The sequence below is a fragment of the Cygnus atratus genome, chromosome 12, assembly GCF_013377495.2.
Source record: "Cygnus atratus isolate AKBS03 ecotype Queensland, Australia chromosome 12, CAtr_DNAZoo_HiC_assembly, whole genome shotgun sequence".
NCBI classification, from domain to species: Eukaryota; Metazoa; Chordata; class Aves; order Anseriformes; family Anatidae; genus Cygnus; species Cygnus atratus.
In genome coordinates, this window is record NC_066373.1 from 8,078,967 (window position 1) to 8,102,121 (window position 23,155).

A 23,155-nucleotide genomic window follows, 5' to 3' on the forward strand; every position below is an offset into this window, starting at 1 on the left:
ATCGTGCATAACCAGTAATTAATTACCTTGATAAATAATAATTAAACATCACCTGCCTCAATATGGTTTTTGCTTTTAATGTCAGGGCTCTTCATGTTGCAGTTCTCCTCACTAGAAGGGGTCTGTGCCTACCACTAGTAGTATTTAAATGTTTTTCCTCTCAATAGTTTTAGCAGAGCTCGCTCACTTAGTGTTTTACCCTAAAAGTTCAGATTTTGTTTAACCTATTTATATTGACTATTTCACTTCCACAATTTCTTACTCAGTGAGAGAAAAACCATCAGAACAAAAACCTAATTTTTTCTTTTCCCAAAACAATGGTGTCCAAATGTTACCTTCCTGCATTTATCTGAAAAGCCAGAGGACAAATTAATATAGCAAGACTTCTATATGAAATACTGTGAAGGTGCTCTTGATACCTGGCTGGGTTGCCAGAGGCCGTGGAAAAAAACAGCAACGTGGCAATACATGCATTTGTCTTTGAATGTCTTAGCACCTCAAGTACACATATATGGCTTTACTTCCCCTTAAAATAGATTTTATGCAGTCTGACACTTCTAAATTTAGGTCACTGGTTCTAATTTAAACTGGTAGGTGGGAATTGTCCCTCAATGACTCAAACTACAATTGTGGAAGTTACACATTAAGAAGATGAATTTTTTTATCTTGAGAGGGTAGATTGCAAAAACAACAGAAAATTTATGTTGATGAATACTCCAGGTACATGAAGAGCAATTGACAAGGATGGAAAGAATGTGCAGGAGATGAAAGAATTTAAAAATTGAAAGCTTTTGTTTTGATTACCATAAAGGGAATGGCAAACCTCAGTATTTCTGTGACAGACAATTCCCAAACCACTTCATATAACAATGATAATAAAAATCCTCACTGAAGAAACATGTACTATGTTTATCTGAAATATGGCAAAGAAATACTCTATCCTTCAGCATTCTCCTCTCTAAGCTAAAAAAACACAGCTCCCTCCACCTCCCTTTATACACCATCCTGGATAAAATCTGCTGTTGCTCCTTCAAGAAATCTGGCATCTCTGTAGGTGTAAGACTAGTCTGAAATGGTAAGAGTTGAAGAAGATAGAGTATAATAAGCCATTTACCTTCCTTTTATGAAGTCTTTTGTATGAATGACTACAAAACTGAAAAAGATGATGATTTAATGATACTTTGATAAAGCTGAAACACAAGACAATACTTTTACCCTGGAAAAATAAGAGTTTAAGTGTTTGAGAGTATATATACTCACAGGTACCCACGTACACATAAATAATTATTGATTACAAAAATTCTCAAGTGACTACTTCAGACCATTAAAATGCTAATCTTTTTTTTTTTTTAATTGTCTTAAGTCATTAAAATATGCATGAATGCTCTTGCTAGGGAATGCAGCATGTGTATGTGTTCAAGATGGTGCTCATACATTAACAAAGATAGGAGGGGCTGCATTTTTAGGATAATGAGCATGATAAAAGGTTAGGTCTTTTGTTGTATTTCTCCTGAAATATGCAATTTATTACAACTTATATTGTCTGTGAAAAGAATCCCTACTGCAACTCTAATGTGTTTTTTTAGTATCAAAAACATAAAAGCACATCAGAACACATCTTGTGCAAACCATGACATTAAACAGATTAGAAAACTAAATGTCATACTGTAACATGACCATGTTTTTTGCAGTTAATTTACAAGAAAGGCAGAAGAGCTCTGCAGGAAACACTTTCACCAAATATACACCCTGCAGCTAAAATACCTCACATACCTTATTGTTCTTAAAGGAAAAAAAAAAAAAAAAAACCACTCCTGCATACCCCCTCTTCCAAAAGAAGTTAACTTAAGTTATAAACTTAAAGATGATGTGGATTTTTAAGATGGGTAAATAATTTCCATGTGAGTTCGTGTATTGTAAGCAAAATTAAAAAAAAAAAAAAAAAGGCTTTAGCTATGAAATAGTTTTGTAATCTACTACTCAAATGTTTGCAAAGCAATTACACTGGAGTATTTATAATTTTATGAATACTTCAATTATCAGTAAACTTTTTATTGAATTGCTATTTAGTTGTATTTTATTCAATGCATGCCTGTGACACTGGGCTTCTGTTGGTATCCTTGAGAAACAGGCTGCTGTACAGTCTGCTTTAGCCACAAAGATGTTGTTGTGTTTTATTCACTAACAGACGTTGGAATTTTAAGTATTTTTTGCTACCAGAACTAGAGAAATTAAATGGTACTCTGAAGAAACTTAAGTAAAAGGCCATCAGTGTTCTTAATTAAGGCTTTTCATATATGCTCTGCCTGAAATCACCTTAGCTGCCTTTTCAAGCTCTCACCTGATTCTAATTAAGCTCTTTAGAACATTAACCTGGCTTTTTCCTCATGATTCAGCTCATTAAAAAGGTAAATGACTTTTTTTTGTGTGTGTGTGTGTGTGTGCTGAATATATATATACTGGCCTTCTACTGGAGCTGGTGAAATCCTTGGACTGGGACTCCAATAGAAACAGAAATATTTCCTTGGAAATTAAGTGATCAACATGTTTAAGAAATTTCCTTATGAAAAAGTATAGTACTGTACAGTAATTCATTGTCTAATAACAGTGCCTGCTCCATTTTACCTTCTGACAAGTGTGTCAACAATTGAGATGGCTTCTTCAATAGGCAAATGACCTGGTTGTGCAGTTATCAAGAAATATACCGTAGTTCTAACTTATTTAAGAATTCCTACATAAAACCTATGTACTAAGTAATCTCACCTGTGAATACATGCAGCCCTGGGAGCCTAACAGCCCAGCATATATTTGAATTTTGAGAAAGTGTATGGAAAAGCCTTCTCAAATCTCAAAGTAAGGGGAGCAATACTATTCGGGTCTTAGCTAATTTTTAGTTTGTGGGGAAAAAAAAAAAAAAGAGATTAATCTTACATTTTCACCCAAGCAAAGTACTGGGTACTCAATTTCTGTTCTCTTAACCTCATAGTCAGACCTTTGGCAAATTCAGCTGTATTGTACTGTGGATATGACATAGTCGTTCTTTTCTACTTCCTTGTGTTACTATGCAAATACTGGGAACAAGTTACATTCTCTCTATATATGTTGTTGTGGTTTTTTTTTTGATTTTTTTTTCCATTAAAATCTTTCTTCCTTTAGAGACTTCTTGAACAATAACCATTTAGACACATAAAAAATAATAATAATATATACATATATAATTACTTCCATCTGTTACAAAAAGAAACTTCAGTCAATCTGAAGAAAAAAAAATACCACCACCACCAAAAACCTTTTGGACCTTGTCAAAACAAGGTAATTTTCAGAGCTGAGTCAATACTACTCTTCTTTAGTTTAATATCTGAACAAAAGCAAGAAGAAGTAAATGAGTTGGGCCAAGCTGAAATAAAGTTTGCTTTTTCCATCAGTAAATTTGTTTCAGGTCTAATGAACAAGGTATTGGATTCAAAAGGGTCTGTTTTGCTTTCACACACAAGAAAAAAATGGAAAAATGGTGATATTTTTCTCTCCCATTACCTGTACAGAATATTTACTCCACCGTAGGACACGTAAATATATACCACCCACCTGAATCACAGAAAGAATAGACTAGAGGCAAAACTCTTTCACTTTTGTTCCCAGTTCTAAAGAAGCTGTCCTAACAACCAGGCAATGAAGTTATTCTCTCACTTCCACAAATGAAATCAGCAGAAGAGACTAAGAAGGTCTATCTAGACCTTGTAGGTATGTTACAGCATAATTCATGTTCAGGTGTAGCACTTAGAGGTATGTTATGGCATAATAAGCAGATGATGAAGACACTCTGCACAGAAAAAAGTTAAGTTCAGAAGTGGAATTTCTTGCATTCGTTCTTAAGATAGTAGATAAAAGGAAAACTACCAAGCCCCTTGTTTGACACTTATTTTTATAACAAATCTGAGTAGTCTTAGATGCTCACGAATTCTATTTATTGTGGATTAAGCGATTTGTCACTCTCTCACCCCCTCCAATTTATCTTTGTTTAATATAAAGGAAGATTTATTTATTTATTTATTTATTTATGTGTTGATCTACTTGCAGTATTATCATATACAGAGCTGGTCTGGTATCAAAACAAAGATATATTTGGATAGCAAACGGTGATTGATGAGATTTCCTCATCAGTGAAATGCAGAAATCTCTTGTCAGAGACACTTTAACTGTTGTTAACTTAGCACTAGTTGTACAGATTTATTTATTTAATTAATCTTTTCAATTGCTGTGTATAAATATGTTGAGTTGGACTGATTTTCTAGTGAGAGAAAAAACTGTCTAGTTCTTCCACTGAAAAAGATTTAACAGATAAACCACTATTCTCAGTCTAATCTGTTATTGCTAGAGGTAGCTGGGATATAGCTGTCAGAATTTTTATAAAGTTGCTCGTGAACATCTTTGTTATAAATATCTTGGTTTATGACAGGTATTTAATAACTTGATAAGAACTACTGATTACAAAGAAACCAGAAATTTTCTACTTCTTCAATAATCTTACTATCTTCAATAGTCTTACTATTTCAGGAAGTATTCTAAAGCAGAGATATTTGCCAGAGAAGAAAACCTACTTTTGCAGCAGGTATTTTTACCTCTCAGAACCTAAAAAAGAATCTGTCTGAGGCCCAAGAGTCATGCACAGCTGACAGTAGCAAGGATAATATTGGTTCAATATGATGAACAAACTCAAAGCATTATTTCTCACCTGTATACTACCATTATTTGAGACTAAATCTCAGGCTGTTTTGTTTCTTCTGTAGCATGATATGCTCCAAACAGCATTTCTCTTTCCTTGCTTTCCCTCATCTCCTTTGTGTTTAATTGTACTTCAGTGTTTTCACTGAATGTGTTTTTCACTTTGAAGTATTTTAAAACACATTAGGATGTAAGTGAAAATTATTTCTGTTTCCTATGATGAAATTGTCTCTCCTAAGGAGAAAATATGATAAACTATATTGTATTAAAGAGCTAGTTAAGAGTAGCTACTGCTGCTTTAAACTTTTTGTTCTGGTTTATGGACAACAACATGAAAAATGATCATGGTAGTTCTCACAAAAAAAAAAAAAAGTAATTATTGGCTTTTCTTAAGTATTATGAATTCTGCTGGACAGTATAATATCATCTAGTAGCTGCTACACCTGAACATGAATAATCTCAAGTTGAAAAAAATGTATTCATAGTTATATTTAATGCATAAAACACTTGTGTATGATTCCTCCATTATTTTCAAATATAACCTCCCTGGGGACACTATGAGGTATGCTTTTAACTTAACACATGTGATTCATGGAATCTACTACTTCCTTTATGTTCATAAACACAGAGTTCAGTATTTTAGAGATGGAACCTGCGATTCCAAACAGTTAAAATAATAGATATTTGATATTTTCAACAGTTAGTTTACACCAGATAATAAAAGACCAAAATATACATATACGTGTTTACATATGTATTTATATGTATTTGATGTGTTTTATGTATTACTTAAAATATATTACATGTGTTTGTATATGAATATATGTATTTGCAAATAAAAGCCCTTGGGCAGAAGGTTGGCAACAAAACTACTCCGATCCCCTGATAGAAGGAGCTGTTTATTCATTTGTTCTATGAAAACTATGTGTTTAGCACGGCTATCTCTGCAAACCATAGTGCTTACAGTACTTCTGGAATAGGGGATTTTCTTACAAAAATATACAGTGATATGTGTAATTGTTGAAATGTGTTCAAGGCAAGATTTGACATTCTTCTCTCAGGGATGGCTTACGGCTGATGTAGCCTACTCTGCCACAGGGCAGTAGAGAAAGGCAGTCTCTTCCAGTTAGGACCAGACAGGATGCCAGTAGGGAAAGGGAAAAGGCTATGAAGATTTTGCTTCTCTGAAAAATCCCACCACTGCTCACCAGGATGAGGGATTTTTTTCAGTCTTCTGTGTATTTTAAAAGATATAGGCATGAAGCTTAGAGAAGCCAGGGAATCCTCAAAGTGTCAGAATGAAATCAGAGGTTTACTTCCTCACAAAGAGTTTCTTGCAAACTGAAGGATTTACTCTGTTATTTCCTACCCCAATTACTCTGATTTGTAACACCTCATTTTTTAATATACATTTATATAATCTGTACATTATTTAAAACAGGGTTCAGCTGACAATTTAATTAAAACAAATAGGCAGAAGTGAGGGAGAAATCTGGTTTACTCACTAAGGTTCCAGTTTGAGTGATTATCAGCCAACAACATTAAACGCCAAATTGCAGCTAGTATTTTGGAATCTCCAATTTTAGGGAATCCCTGCAGCTGCATCTAAAACCGCAGTATTTGCTCTTGATTTAAAATATCCATTAGTTAATGCTTGTAAAAGAATAAAGGAAGAACATTCTCTAAATACTAAAAACTGTTTTTTTCAATGTGTTTTTCAAGAATGTTAATGATTACCATACTGAAAACTGAGAGCAATATCAGCATAATATCTTTTCTTACAGGAAACAGATCTAACAGATCAGTCTGCTAAATCAAAGTACTTTGGGCATTACTGTTTGGAATATTTTCATGTTGAATACATTGGTAAAGATTATTTTAATTTTTGTCATATGGAAATCAATGATTTCTTTTACCGACTTCAATATGAATTAAATCATTATTCATGTGGAAGAAATTTCCAAATCTCCCTCCTTAACACAAGTTAAATGTAGGTAAAAATCAATGCAAGTAATCTGATCCAGATCACTCTTGCTTGTCTCATTTGCCCAATCTATTTCTTTCATCCACATCTTTCAAAGAGAGATTCATTGTTGGTTCAGTACAAATGTCAGACATGTTAACAATCCTTATTTCCATAACTTAAAACATACCTGTGTAATATTGCAAAGATAAACAAAAGTGTTAAAGTCAGTTTGTGGCAATAATAGCTACTTTCTTCTTGGCAGTTTTACAAACACTTGAGAAGTTTTTGTTTGTTTGTTTGTTTGTTTTTTAATATATATATATGTATTAGACTGTATTAGACTGTTTTCAAGAAGTCCTTCACTTGTTAAGCTTTGATCTGTTTTCTCTTTTCCTCCACTTTGTCCTTTACACTCAGTTTGGTCTCTTGCCTGGATCATTCTTCGCCTGCAGTCATCTTATTCAGTGCATCTTTAAAGTCACTACAAGTCATTCAAAACCCAAAAGGAACATATGTCTCAAGTTTTGCTTTGAGAAGCAATCTAAGCCTGCAGTGCAGTTGTATATATAACGTGCTGTCCTACTTTGGTAACCACAGCACCCCAGTGTTTCTTTATACCCTCGGTTCCAAGCCTGTGGTGCCAAGTTGATCCAACCTGTGCAATTGTCTATAAGGTAGTAATTTTTCTCATGATGCTTTTTACAATAAAAGAAGTATAAAGTGTTCAGTAATGTGTAGGGTAGGAGTGTGAAATTTCAACGGTTTAACCCTGCTCCAAAGCAAAGCCTAAAAAAGTAGGTCGGGGGAAAAGGAAGAGACGTGCCTGAAAGACTGCAGAAGTCATGAATCAAGGCCACAGCACTTTTCATTTTCTTGAAAAACTGTTTCTTTATTTTGCCACTGCATTCAACTCAGCTTCCTTCTAATCTGGGATCGTGTCAGTCTCAGAAACTATTGCTATAGGAATTAAATTACTACTTCCTATGTAGAAATTTTGAAAAAAAAAAAATCTAACACTTTTTTTCAAGCTTAGTGAAGCTCTAAAATCTATGTTGGTGATTGTAGACACTTCTCCATCTAGCCCTGATCACTGACATAGAATTTTAATTCCATAAAAATATACATGTATTAAAATGAGAAATGAATGGTATCAAAAGAATGGAAGGAAGACGGGAACAATTGATCTAAAACAGCTATTCATTCTTTCCTTTTTTTTTTTTTTTTTAATCTTTTCAATCTTGGATTCCTGCTTCAAAAGTTCGATGTTCATTTTGCATTTCTTCAGTTATAAGTTATCAAAACTAAATCATTGTCTTTTACCATGCTGGCTACTGAACCTTCGAGTTTCCTGTACTTTTTGTGGTATTGAATTGAGTTTCTGAAGGCTGAATCTTTTCAAGTTCTTCAGGAAACACTGAGAAGAAAACAAGGATTTTGCCCATAATTTGAATTTACTTTTTTTCCTGAAAATGACCAATTATATATATGCATATATATATATGTTTATTTATGTATTATGTATATATATATATATATTTCTTGTACAAAATCTTAAAACCAGTGAATCAAAAATAGTTCACTTTCACGGCATCCTATATACAGCTTGCACATTAGTGGTTCTGCTGTTTCCACCTGGTCATAATTTTGGCATGACATTTCTTTTTGGATAACATTTCTTTTATCCACCTCTGGAGCCTGGGTAAAACGAGAGCTACAAGTATAGCAGTACAATAAAGGTGGCTTCTGCTTTTTGCAAGCTCTGAAGGATCCAAGAAAACAGCTGAACTGGAAACACTACAGTGTTACTGAAAAAGGCACTTGGATAGCTTTTTTTTTATTTTTATTATTTTATCATGGACATTAAAGCAGAGTATTATCTTATTTTGAACGCATTTTAATGTTTGGGCAGGTTTCCCTGAAACATGCTTTCATTTCTAAGAAAAATGATAGGATAATTGCTAAATACTATAATTTAAAATTTATTTTAAGTTACAGGATTGGGCACAATATGTTAGAAATAGGGGGGTGTACCCTTTGCCTGTAGCTACTTACAATCAAAAGTGGACAATACGAAGTAAGACACAGAAAAATATTAATTTTTGAAAGGATGAAAGGGAAAATCCCTGAACTGTATTTTCTGAAAATCCACTAGAGATAAAATTATGAAAGCATTCATTCTGAAAACTTTTCATTCTGCTTTCAAATAAAATTATTTTGCAAGTGTTATTAACTCAAAGAGAAATTTCAAGTTTCCATAACCATGTACTTATCAGATATAGCCACAATGAGTAATCACGTACAAAGCAGCACAGATTTACTGCTAAATTTAAAACAAAACACGTAATAGTGTAAAGATATGTGATACATTTTCTTTAAAGTGGGAGGACAGAGGAAGTGGAATAAAAACAATGTGATATCTAGGGACTTCATGCTGCCTGGAAATAAATACACAAAGAAAGAAAAGCTAGATGGAGAAGAATGAACTAAAAAAGTAATCAAAGGTGAGAAAGATGCATATGTAAGATATAGCACATCACTTAGGAAGAGAAAAAACATAGAATGAATCTACAAGTTCGAAAAATGATCACAGCACAGGTAGCAATGAAATGTAGATTGCACTCCAGGGTAAGATTAAATAGGAAAATGTTAACTACAATACATAAGAAATAAGAGGTCAGGGAAGAAGAAAGAAAGGTGGTGTGAAAGATATCTTTCTGACATCGGTAATCTTCTTGTAAAGGAAACATCTTAAATAAGAAAAGACACACAAATAATCCAATATACAAATATTACAGAGATCAAATAACGTGAAGACAAACATAGCCACAAAAATTAAGGATGATACTATTTTAACATGGAAAGAATTAGAGTATCATTGGTACTATTTTATACCATTTTTAGAAATTAACATTCTGCAGCTTTAAATACGTGATGCACCATGGTAAATAATGACCTGAATATGTCCAATGAGAACTATACATGTTCATAACTTTCTTAGATAAACTCAATTAATAGCTTGAACTTGACAAAGATCACAATGCTTGCATTGAGGGGCTGAAGCAGCAGCAGAAGAGTGCTGAAAGTAAAATTAATGGGGGTCTTATTGCTCCAGCAAACATTATTAAAAAAAAAAAAAACAACAACAACAAACGAACAACAACAGCAACACACACACACACATACACACACACACAAAAAAAAAAGAAAAAAAAAAAGAAACACCCAAAACCTAACCATCATCTGGGAAATGCCTCCTGTTCCTGCTGAGGAAGAATCCCAAGTATTTCAGGTGCAGCAACTCTCCTTATACTGTAGTTTTTCCCTTTACTTTGTTTGCAAGAGAGAATAATAAAAATGGGCACAGATTAGAAAAATCCCGAGGCTGCTGTAAATGATCCTAGAGGCATTGGAGAAGGTATCTGCCACCTTAAATTATACATAGTAAATATTAAAAAAAAAAAAAAAAAAAAGAAGGTATCTGTCACCAATAAAATCCTGCCTGCATACATTCATCTAAACTTACTTTTAAAATATGATGATTAATGAACAGAAGAGCTAAATTAAAAGGGATTAAATTATCTACTAAATGGTATCAGCTGAAGATTAAGAAAATGCAAGCTATGATTGTTGTTAAATCTAGTTTTTTATTGCTGATCATGACTTAATGAGAATCCATGAGTCAATCTTCTTTCCACAGCTATGCCTATCTTTTACATATCAAGGAGATGCTCTTTAGTCACATTGTTTGATAAGATACATATATCACTTTGATAAGGAATATGAATCAAATACATCTTATAGATATTCAAGGCAAGTAATAGTTCTAAAATCTCTCTGAGAAAGTGTAGTCTTTGAAGGCAGTTTATTAATAAGCCAATGTAGCTCTTGTCCACTTAACTTTATAGTCTTTGATTTCGAGGAGCAAGGAAGCAAGCCCAGAGAAAAACTCTTCTCCAGAAGATGAACTAAACTTTGAATAATTTCATCTTTGTTGGTGCATGTACACATTAAAAAAAAAAAAAGTGTTTATCTCATTAGTATTTTCTAAGTAAGCAAATGAATGTGAATCTATTTCTTTCAGTTTAAATGAAGTGAAAACTGTCTTAAATTTAACTTTTAAAAACTAAAGTAGAATACAAAATCAAATGAATGCGATGAGACACTGAAAATCAGATCTTGACTATGCAGTACTTTTGCTGCACTAAAACCACGAAAAGAGACATTGGATGGGGAGTAGTATACAAGTAAATGCAATGTTACTCCACCTACTCAGACAATCTTCTGCATTCGTTGACTCATTTCCATGTCATCTTATCATCAGAGCCCAAAGTAAAAAAAAGAAGTCAGAAAGGATGTGCAGAGGCCATTGAATATAAAGAAACGTTGATGATTACAATAGGATTCGTCATAATTTTGAAAGGAAAGCTGTCTTGTCTGACAATTTTCATAGTAGTATTATATTACTGATTTCTGAAGCAGGAAAAATACAGAAGTTCTCATGATCAGAATAGTCAATGATCATATAATTCTTACGACAATATTTTGACAGAGGAGGAGGATAAGAGATCCTCTCACATAAAAGGCATTGAGAAATAATAAAATATATGTATAAAACATATATTAAAAATGGGAACTTGTTTAATCACTAGCATATTAATTGAATTCAACAACACCTGGGTCTGACACATCCTAGGCACAGATGTACTGAACCTGAAGTTTTGCAGGTTTTGTTGTACTCATTTGGAAACAAAGTCATCTTACCTGTATATTCTAGCACAGGCAGAAAACCAGTTGAGTAAAGTAAAATTGAATTAACAGACATGTATCCAGTTAAACTGCAGTATATTTGCAATTGAACCAGGAAATACTTTCCAGGCACCTTTCCATCTTCCACCTGATCATGGGAACAGTTAGCAACCCAGTAATTATCTAGTCTGCTCTTATTTTTATTGGTAGTACTAGCATGCTAAATAATATAATCTCAAGTAAACAACTGTCAATGAGAAGCATGCTTTGACTCTGATTATGCACTTGCAAATCTGTGGTTAGTGACAAATATTTCAGAACAGGAGGCACAGAACTGACAGACCTTCCCAGTCTTTTCCACATAGGATGGCAATTTCCCTTTTCTTTGTCATAATAAGGTAGGTCTTTGATGCTCTTATTTTGGCTACACAACCAAAACCTCAAAATATACTGCTTCTTCCACTGACAGTCTGCTTTCCTTAATAAAATATATAAAAAAATAGTAATACTACTAAATCAGAACAGAGAAATCCTACTTCTGAGAGTTATAATTTCCTATTTAGAAAGGTAAAAAGAGCATATATCCACAATGTGTTTAGCTAGTGTTTTGCTTCTTGTCTCAGTATTTTGATAATGGAACACAACTTGTCAGTGAGATAATATTTATAGGTCTATGGGTTTTTTTTGTTTGTTTGTTTTTTTAATTTCTTGTAATTGGTATCCTACTCTTAAATGAAAGATTAGAACTGTTTTATTTTGTTTATGTTCATTCACAAAACGTCACATTCGTGTGCTTTCACCACACCAAAGTTTTAAGAAAAGATGTTTAATTGAATCTTCTAACTGAAATCCCAGTTTATGAGCAAAAGTGTTGATTCACTGTTGAATGCAAGAATGTGACAGGAAGACGATATAAATCTGATCTAAGTGTTCTAGCTGTGTGAACTGTTACTTTTTAACAATGGAATTACTAGAAGGCTATATATTCTTTTGAACTTGGCAATAAGGAACTCAATATAGGCAATAGAATTGACATGCTGAGCAGTTGTGACAGACATATTTTTGCTTATTTCATTAATGTATGTAAATTAAATCTTCATACTGATTGAACTTGAAGTTTCATTCTATGAAATTCCTGGGTTCAGTATTTACTATAAAGATATTTGCTGACCTTTGATCTATAACGCATAGAAGATCCCACCAAGGAAATTCTGCAAGACCTCACACATTCTGGCTACTGACTGTAAAAGAAAATATATAATCACAGCATGCAGAATAACGTAGTACTTTAAAACTGTATGAAACATTGCAGCAGATCTATAAAAAACTCTTTCAAAAGTATTTGGGGGAGTTTGTGTAGCTTTAGAAGGATTGGAATTGCCTTAGATTGCTTTTTTCTGTTGTCTTGAAAGGCTTAAGGTTACAGAGTGCAACCGACATATGATACAAAAAAAAAAAAAAAGGCACAGATTATTTTAGTACCTTTCATTTTTCTCCACACTTTCCAAATGCAGTAGAATACTTATTCCCAAGCCTTGAAGAACAAAAGGCAAATAAAGCTCTTATGTTTCCAAGCTTTTATATATGCAGACAGTTTTTGCCTAATGAGCACGCACTTAAGAGACATGGCTATACACCACCAAGGAAAGTTACAGATTCTTTTCCCTACAGTTCTATTGCTAAACCCTTGGCTGAGAGAGGAGGCAGCTGCTACATAATTGCTCAAAAAATAGTCTTGCAGTGGTACCTCCTTGCACTTTGACAGTAGGACACAATAAAACAGGAGGCAATCATGACCCTTGATTTTATGATGTGACTTCATGTACATATGCTGATATGCAATAGATACTGACTCTGTTTATTGTTATAGATGACTGTACCCCATAATGCCTTCAAAAGAAATTTTACTCTGTTGAATCTCACTACTTCTATTCCTAGAACAATGTTCTCTTCATCCATCATTCAGGAATGTGATATAAATGTCACAAGCTAGTCCAATGGCCCATGGAAATGAGCACAAAAATATGCCTGTGCCTTTGTGGTGCTCCTCTTTGCTTTCAAGATTGCTCTCTCTGAAATCAACAGACTCTCTTGATCACTTCTGTTCCACACTTCTCTAAGAGGAAAAGACAAACACAATTCAAAGGACCTTCTATGTATTCTAGAGGAAAGATTATTGAAAGCCATTAAACGCCAGATGAAAAGTATGTTGTACTGAGAGAAACCACAGGGATTCATCTCCATACGCAAATTTCAAAGTGCATAAATGGAAAGGTATCATTTACTTTGCAGTATAATGATAGGTTAAAAAAAATGACTTTTCATTCACAAATTTCAAAATAAATTTAAGGTTAAAAAAAAGCACACAAGAAATATTTTATTTTGCATCGTTACAATAAATTATGATTTTTTACTTCTACAGAAATAAAAAATAAATATAAATATAAAAATAATAATTTTTTTGCACTAAGAATTCAGAGATCATTAGTACCTGCTGGAACTTTGAATAGATACAAATTCTAAACGTAAATAAAGAAAGGTAAAACATGTAGCATATTTTGTAAACACGTTATTCTTCCTGAATAAATGCATAGTTTGGTTTCTAAAGTCATTGCCTACATTTTTGTGTCACAAAATCTTGGATTGTATTTTTTTTTTAACAAAAACCTATAGGTCTCAGAATATACAGCAACTACATAAACATTTAATTAATATGAGATTTTGAATATAATTTTGTGAGTATTAGAATTCCACTTACGGTGTTTATGTTTTGACCATATTAAGAAATCCCTGACAGTCAGTGATAACCTACACCTAATACTTCTTTACACAATCTATTCCTAATATAAAAACAAAACAGTTCTTGGTAAAGACTTATTTTTGTACTTCAAGTATTTTCTGCAGTAGGAGTGTTAACTGAGATAATGTTTCTTACATGATATAGAAGAAGAATGAGGAAAAAAAAAAAAAAAGAGAGCAAATATATTTCCTGACTTTAAACAAATGGTCTCTATAGAGGCAGGATAATCTTGTACTTGGAAATTAATCTTTGGTATAACTATTTCCCATATTGTAGTCCTGTACAACTACCCTGGCAGCAAGTACCACAATAACTTATCTTCCAGTTTCTTGCATATGTCTATTTCTCTTGGAACACAATTACCTCTTCCCCTCTAATAATTCCAACTCCATTTGTGAAAGAGATCTCGCCAATGACAGATACATTAATGCTCTCCATGTGTTGCTTCCTTCTGTAGTGCCTTCAGAATAAACATAAGAACTTGAACTTTTTAGTTAAGAAGCAATCTCCTGTTATGGAACCTGATCTGCACTCAACAAAAGTTAAAAGGTAGAGTATCCTACCTGGGCATTTGATCTTAACCATGCTATGTTATGTTACTGATAGACTAAATCATTTATTATTATTTTTTCTCTATTTACAAGAGCTAAACAGGTGCCACTTGCTGACATTTTTTTCTCATTTTAGAACACTCTCCCACATCACAGAGTTATATATGCCAAATATAATAATCAGTATCAATACAAATATCCTGAAGATACAATATCTCTCTGAATATGGCTAAGGAAATGTCGTGATCATTTACAGATCAGTCCTGGACTCCCCAAAAGTTCATTTAAATGGAACTGCATTATTACCCCTAATTTATAGGGCAAATTTGAAGCTCTTTAGGCACTATGTTATAAAAAGACCTCTTGTCAGTACATTCAATACTACATAAGATTTCCCAAGCAGATCGTAATACACTGATGAATATCAAAGTTCAGAAGCTTGGGCATTTGAATGTTGAAAAAAATGAGATTATACGTGAAGATAGAGAAAACATCTAATCCACAAGGAGAGTGGTGATATTAATGAAGAAACGGAGTACTTAGCACTAGCTGGGGGACAAATAAGTTAGCTGCTAATTGCCCCAATCCAGAGCAACTATTTGTTGTTTTATTCTTCTCCCCCTCTCTCTTTTTTTTTTTTTTTTTTTGGGTATTGATTTTGACATTCCTTTCTTAGCTTGACTCCTATTGACACTAACACTTACTATGTTTGCTCAGCGCTGTTCCCAAAAAGAGCTGTGGTAAACTAACAATTTTCAAATCTGCAAATGCTTTTTCATGCCCGGAACGTAGTTTCTCCGCCATGAGGAAAAGTGACTACATTACTTCCAGCTGAAGAGAGAGAAGTGGGACAAAAACTGTAGATTTATCTTGACTGGTAACCAAATAAGTTTACAGCAAAACTAAAAAAAAAAAAAACTAACTAAAAAAAAAAATATTCTAAATTTAAGGATGAGTGTGAGAATGACACAGAAATTAAATGAAACTTCAGATGGGTTGACTCACAAAGGAACACTTTTTTTCTGTACCTTATAGCTGTCTCAGCTCTCAAATAATTCTGCTTATAAAAATAGACGTTGTCTACGGAGTCATGTATTTCCGGTTCTGACAGTTTGCTTCTCCTCCACAAGATCAGATTCTGTCAATGGAAATTTTTTTCAGTATTGATAGGGACAGCAGACTGGCAATGCTATTTCTACCTACATGCAATAACTGACTTTTTTTTCTACTCTGCTTTCTTTCTCTGGAAAGATGGGCCTGTCTTAGGGCAGAATTTAGACTGATTCATGGATTTGCAGATGTATGAATTGCATCAGGTGTTTCTTATTGTTGTTTTCTAGCTGCAGATTTTCTAGCTTTTCTTTCTTACCTGATTCACGTACACTTTTTTTCATCTGTATGCATGGAGTTGCACTTTGTCTTTGGTTTTCATTTTCTGTAAGCAGGAATCTGAATACAAACAATCCAGGCCTGGTTTCTATTCCAAAATTTGTCTAACACACTTGCTTACAAACCAATGTTACTAGCCTTGTTAACTAGCAGAGCTTTGACAGTTAGAGATGGAATTGAGGAAATGACAGGTTTGATTTTTTATCCTGATGTATATCATAGATTTGGGCATGTACTTCCTTATTCACCACCTGTAATTGTCAATGAATTCAAACTCACAGCAGCTATTAATAGTAAAATTTGCATACCACAGCTAAGTGCCTTGTAAGGAATACTAGATACACACTAATTTTTCTTAAAAATTATATGGGTTGTATTACCCATTATTATGTGTATAGGAAAACATTTCCTATTAATAAAAGTATACTTGAGTAGTTCCAGCTTGAAAGATTCTTTATGTTTTGATTTAAAGTAAGGAAATATACCAGAAGAGTCTTTATTTTCTCTTTTAATTATATCGTATCACTTACAGTCCAGATGAGAAGAAATTAAGGGTGAAATTCTACTATCAAAGTATCAATTTACACCTAGAATATATCTGTGGCTATTTTCCATGAGAAGCACAACACACTTATTAATCACTTTCTCTTCCCTGACACTTTACAAAGCATAAATAAAACTAGATTTCTTTAACCAGTAAGACACCAGACTACAGTGGCTGTTTCAGTGAGGGACGGCAAGGTGTTTATGGTTCTTTATAAAAAAAAAGTAATAAAGGAACAGCCACAATTAAGATATGCCCCAGAAACTTGTATCAGTTATTCTGTACGAGAGCTACAGAAGACAACTACAAGGGGGAAGGAGATGGCAAAACATCAAGTCAATCATCAACCATCCAATTCAAGATTGCACAAGATCCAGCTATCAGCCATACCTTCTTTAGAAAACAATTAGATTTACTGTGAGAATTACTGAGATCATAAAGCAACTTTTAGCATCCAGATATATTTATCCTGGCTCTCTAATAATTTCATTACTTAAAGTAAATCTCTCTAAAAATATTTGTAAATGACACTTTACGGCTGATGTTGTGGTAAAATGTCGTTGATGCCCTACAGAGTTTATGGAGATGCCAGTAAAAATGCAAAGCCATCTTCAATTATTCAGAAAGGTCATTTCAGAATATTTTGGTGTGGTTTTTGCAAAGTTATGCTTTGCTGGTGTTCACTTAAATATGCATTCACATGTTTAATAAGAAATTTGTTATTTCTGATAGTTTTACTGTCTTTTTATGATAAAAGCAAATGCAGAACTACTTTTTACTCAGAACTTCTATTTATAAACTTTAAATGATGTATTATTATATATAAAGGCCTTTAAAATGGGTGGAGAGCTTAGTTTTGGAGTATCCTCTTGAAGATATCCAATGGTTACTATAGCGCTGCTGAATAACTTCCAACATTGCTTTCATCAACAGTAGCTACACAATGATCACTAGTACAGCTATAATACCTGAGACTTGGTTTATAGCACCAGAGGCTTGTTTAACCCTGCTCAGAGTTAGTTTAAAGTACTGATAACTGTAATAAAGTACTGGTTTGTCTAAGCCTCATAATTTTGATACAACTGAATAGTCCCAAAATATGTAATGTAAACAGAGCCTTGCAGAACTTTGTTGCAAAATGAACCTGAAGGTGAGTCAAATGAGAAATAGTATTTTAAAACAAATTCAGTATTTCCAGGCCTGCATCAGGCCAGATATTGTTCCCACTATAAGCAGTCATTCCATGTGAATAAAGACTGACAGGAATTTCAGAATCAGCCATATCACATTTTGATAAGAGCTGCTTAGTCAAACTTTACCCAAGGCCTCCCTACTCTGATAAATTTACAAAACTAGAGCCCTTGCCTTTAATGTGCCTACTTATGTGATTAGACTCAAGTATGCGTTACATGCGAGGACTGAATTATCTATTTCTTTGCTGTCAATTACTCCTGAGCAGTGTATCTGAAAGGAATGAAATGACAACTCACAGCTACAAAGAACACAAGCACTGGCAACCCATTTATGTAACCAAAAGAGGGATGAAAGCTTGGCTACAGAACTGAATCTTGCAGTATGGACCTTATTCCTTCTGAACAGTTTTTGGCTGGACTGTAATTTTAGCTAGCATTGAAGCTTTAAATCCTCAGTATTTGTTTTATGGAACGTGTACATCTCTATATGCAAACACATAGATATCATGCAACAAACTGGAAGCTGCAATTCATTCCTGTCTTGGGGGGAAAAATATTTTGCCCTGAGCAAGCTTAAAAGAGCAAAGCATGATATACATGACTAAATGTCTAATAATACATTTGGTAACTTCAGCACAAAAAACAGATGTCATTTGGGAGCATAATACATTCAATAGCTATTATGTAGTCCTTGAAAGTGAACACCAGAATACTCTACAGGTTAAACCCATGGAAAACAGCTCACTAGAAGAAAAATCTTCTGTGAAAATTTGCTATTTTCACTTCAGTTCCATTCATGAGACCCCTTACAACACCAAAGCTATTTTCCACCAGCTTAAAAGTAAGCATTATGATAATTTTTTTTTCTTTTTTTTTTAACTGGAAATGTAATTAGACTCTTTTGCAACCTGATAAATTTACCCTGTGACACGGATTTTGGATGCAAGAGAGAGGAGAAGGGAGGAGAAGAATTGTATGTGCTCTGAGCACAGTAAGGCAACACAGCCATGGTGACTGCCAATACAGGCTGATTCAGAGAAAAGAAACTCTTCTTGATATCTAGGAGAGCACATTAGAGAGTAACAATGATTCCTCAGAGTCCAGATATATACTACCGTGCTACCTGAAATCCGTTTCATCAGCTCAACAATATTTTTGAGTTTCTGGAAGATATCATACAAATGTGGCCCATTTTATCCTTCCACTAACTTAGCTCTCCTCCATGTTTCATCTGGAACGGCAGGAAAGAACTTAAAAAACTGCACCTTAGTAAGTTTACAGAACTGCAATGAAATATGAATGTTTTGTATTAATTTAAATAAATTCTTAACATTACAAATTAGGTCTCCATAAACTGATTTTTTTCTAGTTTTGTAAGAGTGTCAAACAATTCTTGTTACTATGATATATTTAACTAGAGATCTCCAAGAATTTTAATTTCACTAAAATCTATGAGTATAGAGTCACTTTATTTTTCCCCACCTTTCTTTATTTTACATGGAATATTTTTTTTCCAACACCTAAAGCAATCCTATACAATTTAATTGTCTAAAGAGCATTTATATAAGTACTGTGATACAGAAAATGCTGCTGAATCTGAAGAATATTACTTCATCTAAATATTGCTTATTCTCTAGCACAGGTTGCTTTTCTAAATTTTACTGGAATATTTCTCACAGACTTGTATCACTTGGAGAGCAGACAGGTTACGAGGAAGTAATATCATGTTACCAATTTTAATTAGCCTGGGGTGCACAGATTAAATATTGATTCATATTTGCAAGAAATTAGACCTTTTCTGTATCAAGTTGTTTGGTTAGAATGTAGATAAGAATTGAGAGATCCAGGTTGATGGGATTTCCCCCTCCCTTCCCCCCCCAATACATTATATTTCTTTTTCTGTAGAGAATATATTGCAACATTTACTTTCCTCTTGCAGTAGAAGTGTAACTGAAATTCAAATCTCTTCTGACACAAAAATATGCAGAAGTTCTCAGTTCAGAAATGGTTAAGCCTTTTTGTGTTAGCTCAACAGATTTAACATTGCCATGGTGCCTCATACAAACTGTAATTTAGGTGCTTCATAGTTGCCTTTTTGTCTGTTATTGCTCAGCTGAGAGTACTTTTCAAGAGATGAAATAGTTTTTCTAGTATGAAACTACACACAGACACAGCACTTTCCTTATGTCAGGAAGCAGCAGGGGCCTAAGGGAAGAGGAGCCAGGAGCTGAGGGTGACCCCAGCACGGCAGTGCCCTCAACAACAGGGCACAGATCCGCAGGGGCCGAAGGCAGCAGGCACAGTGCGGTGCTGGCAAGAGGGGTCTACGGCCCATCCCAAGTAAGGCATGGGAAGAACCAGGTGCAGGACCCAAAAAGAAAGCCCAGGCAGGAGCGAAAAGGGATAAGACAACTGACAGCAGGATTGTGACACGGGTCCAATGTCGATTCAGGAGACGGGGCCAAAGACAGGACCAAGCTACAAGTTACATCTGAAGAGTCAGCTTAGGAGTCAAGCTGCCTTACGATACATTTACAAGGTCCACTGAGGAGGCATCACCAGAGAAAGCACTGGAGAGAGGGACAACTACGATACAGCTCAAATGAGGACTGAAAGGTAAGGGTTAAGCTTAAAGGGAGCCCCAGTGCCCATGGGCAGAGGCTGGTGAGAGGCCCCAGCCTCCTGTGGGTCAGGGCAATTAAGTTCTATTTATGCACTCAGGGCCCTTATAAGTTAAATCTACATTTAAAGAGATAGAGCTACGATAAAAGTGAACTATGTTTTCTATAATATAGATTTGGTTGAGGAAAGTGTTTCCTCTCTTTGAGGACAAGCGTGTAAATCACATTTTGGGTGACAGCTTGAAATATGCATTTGATTAGAGGTATTTATGTGAATTTATACGAGTTAATAGACTTTCATTCCAGAAGCACTTAGAAGAATCAGCTACATGTTTATTCATTGTCTTTGGCACTCTAACTTATACAATTCTCCCATTTTTAGAGTATGTGTCTTTAATGTCTTCTATGATTGCAATTAGATCAGTACCTAGAGGAAATGTATGCACTTAGAAATTGATTGAACCCACTATTAATAGTGCTTTTTGGATTCTGCAGTAGATAGCAAAGAGTCAGATGCAGAACAAAATGATATTATAATTGAGCATTATTGCAAAGAGTAAAAAAAAAAATCAAATAAGATTAACAGACCATGGATACATTATCTCACTTGGATTAATATAAGATATAACCATGCAAAACAAGGAATTGTGTCCACAAATCATCTTTATATTTGCAACAACAAAATATATAGCAGTTGATACTCTTAGAAAACCTCATTTCTATAAATTGTGGACACTTGAAAGTATACGCTCTTGAAGAGCATACCTGAGAAGCTGACCTTAGAAGTGTTCAATAAAACACAACTTTATGTTCCTGTGTTTAAAGATCCTATTTCATATGTTTGAAGGGCTTGCATGTCTGGCATGAAAGGTGCTTTTACTACTCTGACATTGTTTCATAAACCTAATAGAATTACTGGAAATCACTGATCCATACACTCCATGATTGGTATGGAACAAATCTCCACATTGCTTGACTATTGCTTGACTTCTGAACTACTTAAAATCATCACTCTAAATATGTTGTTTCCAGGCAGAGTTATGGTCTGAAGATCCATTCCATTCACACAACCTGGAACATTATTTTTACTTTACCCAACTTCTGAACTTCTGCAGAATCATTCAATCTCTCCTGACTGCAGTCAGACCTAAAAATAACAAATATTTCATAGGTCATGAACCTAAGAATCCTCCCTACCAAAACCATCCTCATATGAACAGCAGGGTATGTGTCTCCTGAAGTAGTAAGCCTCAAAAAATAAATGGGACATGCACTGACCACCATGCAGCTAAGACAGTTGCTAGAAGTATGCCTAGGCAGAGCAAAAATACGGTCAGTACACAGGACAATGTATTGTGCTTGAAGTTTCCAACTAACAAAGTAAACCATTGAAGTACAGAAATGCCTTATATTTTCTCTCTCCCATGCTGTTCAGGACAGCTACCTTTGGTGGGTGGGTATCAGGATGTCTGGAAGGGCTAAGAGTCTCTCTTGCTTCTCATTGTCTACAGCCTTGATTATAGGGCACATATTCTCAGCAGACAGACTGAAAAGTCAGTGCTTCCAACTAGAAGGTTTTTGTGGATCAAAAAACACTTGTGCCCGTTCTGCAATAAAGGTCTAAATAAGATAACGAGCATAAAATAAATAGCAAAATTATATGGTTCCAGCTTCTTTTTTTCTTTATATAAGCTGACAATGACCTCTGTCTTCTTCATACTTTCAATTTTTATTTCCTGCTCCTGCCACTCAGTCCTATCTCCTAATTAATGCGAGATACCTTCCAGAAATAATAGCTTCATATTCAGCGTAGGAGTGCTGGCTCACCCACCACCGTCCTCATGACAATGACAGAATTAGTCAGTGAATTAGGCCTACAAAGAAGGTCATAAAACAGCTTGTGTATGTATCTAGCACAGCCTGAAGTAAAAACATTTTGTGATCTATAGTCTGGGAGCTGTATGTGTCACATCAATGACTGTTAAGTAAAGCATTTTTACATAACCGCCCTCTACTCACTGTGAAAAGAGTCTTCAGAAGAGATACAGCTAATGTATTAGATTCTTAGGCAAAAGATGGGAATTCAAGGAAAGCCTAGAAATACCTGCAACACGGATTTTTCCATACTTTCCTGTGTTTAGAAAGAGAACTTTGGTGACAATACTAAACCAAATGGTAGAAGACAGAAATTGGAGTAAGGGGCCAGGTTCACACTTCTTTTTCCCAAGGCTCAGCACATCTTGGTAAAACAATGATTCCCATCTGACTTTCTTAAATTGAGAGTCAGCTGAAAGGTAACACTGCTATTCAACGGGTAAAAGAGAAGTTAGACTTCTGTTAATCTGTGTTAGTGGAGTTTTGATTTAGCACAGAGACTAAATACAAAGACAGGAGATAGAAGATTGAAGGATTAGAAGTATCCATACAACAAGTAAGTCACTGCTGCTGGACTATCTGATCAGTGGCAATCTTTTCAGTACTACATGATGAATAATAGTAAGTTTTATAAAAAACATAAATATTATTCTCCGTCTTTTTTTTTTCCATGTTCTTGGTAGAATTATACTTACATTTTTATAACTCTGTTTTTAAGAGATGAAAAGCATATTTATTTCTAGGAAGA